Here is an 8,233-nt window from a genome sequence, read left to right on the forward strand (position 1 = left end):
TGGATTCGATCTACTGCATTTCCTTTGTCTAAAACCTCAGTTATCTTCGCAGAGAAACAGATCAGGTTGGCCTGGCAGGACCTACCGTTGTAAAACCAGGTTGTATTTCATCCCAATTACCATTCCCGCTATGTCCTTCATTATTTTCTCTTTCAAAATTTGTCCCAAGACCTTGCAGACAGTTGAGGTCAAATTAAAAGGCCTGTAGATACTTGGACCACGTTTTTTTCCGTTTCTTAAAAATAGGAACTAGATTAGCAATTCTCCACCCCACCCCCCGAGTATACAGAGTCATCAGAAATCCTTGCTATTGGGCTTGCGATTCCATGTGCCAGTCCCCTTCCTATGCATGGATGGAGCTTATGGGGGCCAGGCTGGCTCAGGATTTGGAGGGGGGGTGTTCAGAGAAAGCCCAGTTCCACAGGCTGTGCTGGGGGCTCAGCAGGAAGTGCTCTCCCCTCACAGCCATTGCTGGCCCCAGTGTGGTGCTAGGGGCTGCAGGGAGTGGGGTGGGAGGACCCAGTAGTGTCTGGGCCAGGCCCAGCTCCCCACACTCTGTGCAGCGCAGTGCAACTACATGTGGATTCTTCACTCGTCCTAATCTACTGTGCTGTGTGGCTGTTAAACAGCTGCTCCGTCCCACCCCAGAGGTGGCTGCATCTCAGTGCTGGGCAAAGGATCCCTGTATAAATAGCCCCTGCACCCCACCCCAGAGGTGGCTACAGCTCAACCCCAGGGATGAACTCAGTGACTGGAATACAAGTGACTCTAGTCCTGGGAGTGATCAGGGCTGCTGGGCCCCTTGCTGGGGAGGTGGGCAAGGCCCCACCAGAGATTAGGGCCCTGGGGTGGTGCAAGGCCCGGCCGAGATTCCTCTGGCCATGGGAGCCCAGTGACTCAGCCAGTGCCTCAGTCTCTGGGGCTGGCAGCACAGCCCCGGCGATGAACCTCCCCCAGGGGCAGTGAGCAGCTGCCGGGTCCGTAGCACCCCAGCAAACACCGGCCATTCGGCACCAGCCAGGGGAAGGTCTCGCACCCAGGCCATTCTGGATCAGAACCGTGTGTGGGGAGACGGGAGCTGAACACAGACCCCTCCCTGAGCTCCCAGCAGCCCCCAGGGCCTCGTCCCTGCGATCCCTCCAACGCCGTGGGCACAGGGACCCTCAGCCAGCACCTCCATAGGGCCCAACAGTGGGGAACCCAGCCCCTTACCTCCCACAGCCTTGACGCTGGCTCCAGTTCAGCCCAGTTCCCCCACGCTGCAGGGCACTGGAGAAGCCTCCACTGGCAGCTTTGCCACTGACACTCTGTGGCAACTCCTGCCGAGGCCCCAGGGCCCATGCGGGGCGGCGCTGCTCTCCCAGGGGGCTTGTTAGCCACAACCATGCAGAAGCCTGGGGCCCAAATGCCAACCATGGCTCCCCAGTCGGGTGTGGGTTTCCTTGGCACCTGGGTACCCCAGGGAGTTAGAGCCTAAAGAGCAGGAGGGAAAGATGCAGAAAGAGGAGAGCTGTGCATGGGGCCATGGAGCAAGGGGGATGGGACAGAGAGATGTTTAAACCAGAGGGGCGGAGGGCGCGCCCCATTTTCCTCTTCCTCGGAGCCCTGGGCTGGCCTGTGCCCCCTGCACCAAGGGTGGGGGCTGGAAAGGGATTTGCCTTGCCCCAAAGTGCCAAGGCCACTGGCTGTACCGGAGAGGCGGTGAGGCTGCAGGAACCCTCCCCGAGCCAGGCTCAGTGGGGCCGGGATTCAGGCCTGGGGAGCTTTGGGCCGTGCGGAGGGGAGTCCAGCGCTGGGGAAAGGGCCAGCTCGACTGCCCCAGAGCCCACAGCTTGCGTCACACCCCCATCCCCCTCGCCAATGGCCCTGCCCTGAAGGGATCCATCTAGGGGCAGAGCAGAGCTCAGGCTCTGTAGACCCAGCGTGCCAATCCCATAGCCGGCAGGCAATGCGGGTGCTGGCCCAACAGGAACTAGACTGAGCCCCGCTCCACAGCCACCACCCACTGTCTAGGGTTACCATACGTCCGGATTTTCCCGGACATGTCCGACTTTTTGGGCTCCAAATCCCCGTCCGGGGGGAAATCCCAAAAAGCCGGACATGTCCGGGAAAATCGGGACATGCGGGGCCAGCGGTGCGGGTCCTCGGGGGCCAGGCTGGCGGTGCGGTGCCGGGCCGGGGGCTTGGGGGCCGGGCCGGCGGAGTGGTGCCGGGCCGGGGGCTTGGGGGCCGGGCCGGGGGCTGGGCCGGCGGAGCGGTGCCGGGCCGGGTCGGGGGCCGGGCCGGGAGCTCGGGGGCCAGGCCGGGCCGGCGGAGCGGTGCCGGGCCGGGCTGGGGGCTCCAGGGCCGGGCCAGCGGTGCGGTGCTGGGCCGGGGGCTCGGGGGCTCCGGGGCCGGGCCGGCGGTGCGGTGCCGGGCCAGGGGCTCGGGGGCTCCGGGGCCGGGCCGGCGGTACGGTGCCGGGCCGGGGGCTCCGGGGCCGGGCCGGCGGTGCCGGGCCGGGCCGGGGGCTCGGGGGACGGGCTGGCGGTGCCGGGCTGGGCCAGGGGCTCTGGGGACGGGACGGCGGTGCGGTGCCGGGCCAGGGGCTCGGGGGACGGGCCAGCGGTGCCGGGCCGGGCCGGGGGCTCGGGGGACGGGCTGGTGGTGCCGGGCCGGGCAGGGGGCTCGGGAGACGGGACAGCGGTGCGGTTCCGAGCCGGCGGGGCGGTGCCGGGGGCCGGGCCGGGGACCGGCGGGGCGGTGCCGGGGGCCGGGCCGGGGACCTGCAGTGCGGTGCCGGGGGTGCTCGGCCGGGGGCCGGGCCGGGGACTGGCAGTGCTGGGCGGGCTGGGGGTGCTCGGCCGGGGGCCGGGCCCGGGGCCGGCACCCCAGGGCCCGAGCCGACCCAGGCTGGAGCCGCCGGGGGGGCCAGACTGGGCCGCGCCTCCTCCCCCCACACCCCCCTTACCTGCTTCAGGCTTCCCGCAAATCAAATGTTCGTGGGAAGCAGGGGAAGGGGCGGAGACTTTGGGGAAGGGGCGGAGTTGGGGCGTGGGGCGTGGGCGGGGCTGGGGGCGGGGCCGGGGCCCCGTGGAGTGTCCTCCTTTTGGAGGCACAAAATATGGTAACCCTACCACTGTCAGACACTGCTCCCCTGGGACAGATTCGAACCCGTGCCCCAGAGAGGAGAGACGTGTCCCCCCCTGCCAGCCCATAATATTATTATTCATCTTACATAGCACTGTCCAGCAAAACATTTCCCAAAGGAGGTCAGTGTCATCATCCCACTGTACACATGGGGAAACTGAGGCAGAGGGCAGGGAAGGGATTTGCCCCAGGTCACCCAGTGGCAGAGCCAGACATAGATCCCCCCCAGTCTGCTGCATCCCAGTTCAGTGCTTTACCCACTAGGCCACACGGCCTCCCTTGACTCTGTGGCCATAGCGCGGGAGCTGCATTCGCCCCACGAACTGCCAGGGGGAGCCATGAGATGTTTAGCTTTGTCTGTCCCAAGTGTGGGGAGGCACGTCCCACCCCGGGTCCCACACAGGTGCCTCTGTCCAGATAGCACGAAGGCCGTGCGGGCCCATCAGCTTTGGTGCCCCTCTTGCCCCCCAACATTCAGAAGTCACGAGTCAGGCCTCAAAAGCATGAGATTTACTTAAAAAATCACAAGATTTTAATATTTATTTGCATTCTGTGGTTGGGAGGCGCGAGGGCTGGGGCTTCTCCTCCACGCCGAGGGTGGGCCCCTTAAATAACGAAAGCCAAGAGTCTTCCTTACTGATCCCATTCCAACTCCCCCACCCACCCACTGCTGGGCTCACCATGCAATGATGGGCGTTGGCAACGCTGGCCATTTAACGGTTAAAGTGTGCCAGGGTGTTGGGCTACCCTGGCACTAGAAGGGCAGTAGGAAGAGCTGCCTTGTGTGTGTGTAACCCTTATGTTTTTACCCCTTGCAAAAAAATTTCAAAAGCCAAAAATGTATGTGTGTGTGTGTGTGGTTTTTTTCATCCCCTCCCGTCCACTTTCCAGGGCAAATGAGAAAAGGACAAAGGGCAGAGAAATGGGGGAGGGAGGGATAATTTTTCGAAGGCTTTTTTTTAATTGCTTATCAAAAACCTGAAATGTTTAGAAAGAAGCAAATTTTTTCTACAACACTGTCAAGAAAAAGGCCACTTTACCAACAAAAAGGCTCAGGCTTTAGTTTAAAGAGGAGCAAAAGAAGCAGGGCTGAAATAGGTACAGAATATAATGAAAGCGGGGTGGGTGCTCCTATTTGCCCCCCCTTCACCTGCCCCAGTGTTGCAAGAACAATGGGACGCTCTGTGAAAGCAGATGTCAAGGGAAGTTACATAATTAGCCAGGGGAACTCACTGCCACTAGATGTCACGGATGTTGTGAGCCTGGCAGGATTCAGACAAGGATGACGGGGGGGAGGGGGGGCGGGGGCAAGGGTGTTAGGACAGAATTTAGAAAATAGGGCACAAGGCCACTGCTGACTGTCAGGATGAGGGGGATATGTCCCCCCGACTGGTTATGTCATCATTAGCCACTAGGAGGGGGTTCTTGCACCTTCATCTGAAGTAGCTGGTGCTGGGGTGGCTGGCCCCATTGATCTGATTGGGGGAAGGAGGCAGCAGGGCGAGGGCGGGGTATTGGGCTAGATGGGTCCTGTGACACTAGCAGACCAGGTGCCAGCTCATGCCCAGGCCCTTAGGCCTCACTGAACGCTGACAAATGCAAAGTTTGACCCAGCTTGTTTGTTAGCTGTGTTAAAACAGCTGCTGATCAGCGTGTGTGGAGTGTTTCGACTTATGGAATTGCTTGCAGGGTTGATCTCTCCCATAACCTCTGTAGCCCGTGGTATAAAGTTAGAATGAGTGTTTGCATCATAAACCTCTGTAACTGCTCTACACTACTGAGTTTGCAAGGCAGCTTATGTCCACCTAACACTGCGTCTACACTAATATTTGGCTCCCGCTGATGTAACTCGCCTGCTATGCCGACTTAATCACGCCACCTCCCCCACTCAGTGTAGTTAGGTCAATGCGGTGTCAGTGTAGATACTGCGTTGCTTACATCGACTGTCCCACACTGCCCCACACTGACAGTACAATTGATACCACACACCACCGACACAAGGAGCCAGGTGTACACACACACAAGCGCTGTAACTACTGTGGCGGCTGCATGCAGGGCGATTTGATTTTGTAGTGTAGCCATGGCATGTGTAACTCCCCCAACAGGGGAGAAGCATGAATTAGTGTAGAGTGCTGGGCCTGCCCATTGAAACCAAACGAGCAATTGTGAAACATCAAAGACCTTACTGATCGCCTCTGTTGTTAGATATTTCACTGTGTGTGTGTGTGTTCTCCCTGTGTGCTGCCCCAGCTCTGCGCAAACAGCCAGCACAGCAGACCTTGAGTGAACCGCTCAATGACCACAAGATCCGTTAAAGGACGAAGGCACCCGACCAGATTTATTGTTGACAAGGCATGGTAATAGCACTTGGCAGACTCTACGAGGCTACTAAGACATGTATGCCTGTGACAATGGACGCAGCTCAGTGAATGGCAGGACTTTCCATTTCCCCCTTGGCTGGACCAAGACACACTCTGAGATACCCTGATACAAACAAGCTGCCCCTTTGACATAGATACTGCCCTCTGACCTGGCTAGTTATTGTCCACGTTTTTGTACATGTTGGTTTGATTAAAACATTTTTATTTATTACATTGCTATTTTACCTTATCTTTTAGGAGGGCTCAGTGTGTTCCTGTTATCCTTGGGGAATGTTTTTGTGCCATTCTTGATATTGTGGTTTTCGTACCACACTTCTGGAATGTGTTTGTGTGAGTACTTTGTGCCTAGCACTTTCTAGGAATGCGTGTTTCTGCCAGATTCTGGGAACGTGCAAGCGGGCAGAGTCTGACGTTTGTTCACAGCCTGACTTTTGCTTTATATTAGCAAAGCTTGCCACTACTTTAGCTTATGCCTTGTACCAGGCCTTTAATACAAGGGCTTATATTTTAGGCTCTCTTCCTACTACAGCCCCCCACGCCCTTGAATAGGAGCCAGGCACCGACACTCGTTCCATCAGTTTGAGCTCTGGGAAAAAGAAATAAAATGCCTGGCCAGAAGGAGCTGTAGCACTGCTGAGCTTGGCACTTGGGGAGGGCAAGATTTCTAAGCATAAGCAAGGGATCCCCGAGTAGCTCAGCTTGGGTTAGCCTGGAAGGACAAACAGAGCTTGGATGTTACAGCAGTTTCTATTGCCTTTTGGAACCTAAACCTGGGCCTGTCTATCACTAAGGCCGGTTTGCTAGACCAGGGTGCCCCAGGGGACTGTCTGTGGCTGTTTCAGGGCTGGAGGAATTCACACCCGGTACCTGGTTGGTGTGAGCTCTTTTGAGAACACCCAGCCAGTTTCGGGGCTGCCCTGAGGTTGACACCCACGTTGTGAGCTGCGCCATGCCACATGACACTGACACTGGTCAGAGCCAGCGTAGCAGGGAGAGGGGACACTGGGCTGGATGGACCCTGTAGGAACCAGCCAAGGTGAGTTTCCTGCAGGGCAGAGGGAGGTGATTGGGCCTCGTTAGCTGCAGCCTGGGGGTCTGGCTGTGGTGAGGGGGGTCTTGGGCTTTGGGGAGGGTTCTCTCCAACAGGCTGTCTGTGTAACTGATGCTGATCACACTACACTACCCCCTTCTTAAAGCCCAGCCCAGCCCTGCACAGCAGCTGGAGCCCACCCAGTAATTAGGAAATGAGGTTTAATTTCAAGCAATGAAATGCCACTAAAGTGGCGGGTGAGCCGGCTTTGGGCTGCGCGGTAAGATGATAAGCAGCATCACACGGGCTGGTTGCATAATTGTGAACTTGGCTCAGGCCAGTCGCCTTCCCCGCCTCCTGCCCAGGCCCGGGGGGTTGGGGGCTGACTCTGGGGAGGGTTGGGGGACGAGGTATTGGGTCCCTGCCCGGGAGAAGGTGTGTGCGCTGGACATCATTCTGGGATCGCTCAGCCCCCAGCATGGGCAGGCCCAGGGCAGGGGGCACCGGGCTGCAGTCCACACCCACAAGGGATGGGCAGGTTGGGGGGGCAGGGCTGGCTCAGCCTGGGTTTGGTTAACTCCGATCTTCAGACAATATTTGCTCTAGGACCCGTTGGATGCACCAGTGCTGCCTACAGGAGGCACTGCCACTGCCTGGGAGTGTCACCCATCCCCACCTCCTGCCTCCCATTGCCCCACCCCAAATCACCCCCTGACCTCCCCCACCCCATGCACTGTATACAGCTTGCAGTTACTGTAAACCTCTCCCCCTCCCTGCTACCCCCACTGCGTCCCCCCAGCCCTGCTGTAAACCCCCCAAGTCACCCCGCTCTGCCCCAAACACATTCCCTCCAGCAGGGTCTGCATGCAGGTCTCTGCAGGCTGAGCTCTTCTGCAAGCCTGGTGCAGCCTCACCTGGCCCGGGTCCCAGCTCCACCCTAGTCATGATCCCCCCAATTCAGGCCCAAAGGTCTTGGGGGCCCTGGCACAGCTGGCACTGGGAGGCAGGGGCATCTTGGCACCCCATTCCCACCAGCCCCCAAGGCTGGGACCAGCACAGTGATCAGCTCCCCCAGGCCCACAGCTTGGGCTGACACGTGCAACCCTCTCCTGCTGTCCTCACCAGCGCCTGGGGCAGAGCGTGGCAGAGCCAGGGCAGCATCCTGCCCTCTGCCCTGGGAGGACCTGGAGGCTGGGCCTGTTTGCCGGCCCCACCCTCCTGCCTGGCACCGACCAGGCCCATGGCCGGCTGTCTCAGGCCTGCACCCCCCTCATGCTTCTGGGGGCAGGCTGAGGGGTACAGCGTGTGTGGCTGGGGTCCCCCTTGCTCAAGGTGCAGGCCCGGGGTGCACACGGAGCCCCGGTGGCAGCCCAGCTGTAAGGGTAGCCATGGTGGGAGCTGGCGAGCCCACAGTTGGGCAGGTGTCTCTGCTGGAGCGTTTTAATTCCGCGCCCCCAATCCGCCGCCCACCCGCCTGGCAGCCACGCAGCAATTATCCAAATGGCTGTTAATTTCGGCTGATAATTCCCCATGGGGATCAGGGACGGAAAGCTCCGCAGCTGAGCAGATTGGGGCTGGGCCCGAGCAGCAGACCGGAGGTGCCAGGGTCTCTCGCCCCGGCCACAGCAGGCACGCAGCGCTGGCAGGGCTCATTTGCCCAGCAGGGAGAGAGGAGCTGGCCCAGGGGGCAGGG

The sequence above is a fragment of the Chrysemys picta genome, chromosome 22, assembly GCF_011386835.1.
Source record: "Chrysemys picta bellii isolate R12L10 chromosome 22, ASM1138683v2, whole genome shotgun sequence".
Classification (NCBI taxonomy): Eukaryota; Metazoa; Chordata; order Testudines; family Emydidae; genus Chrysemys; species Chrysemys picta.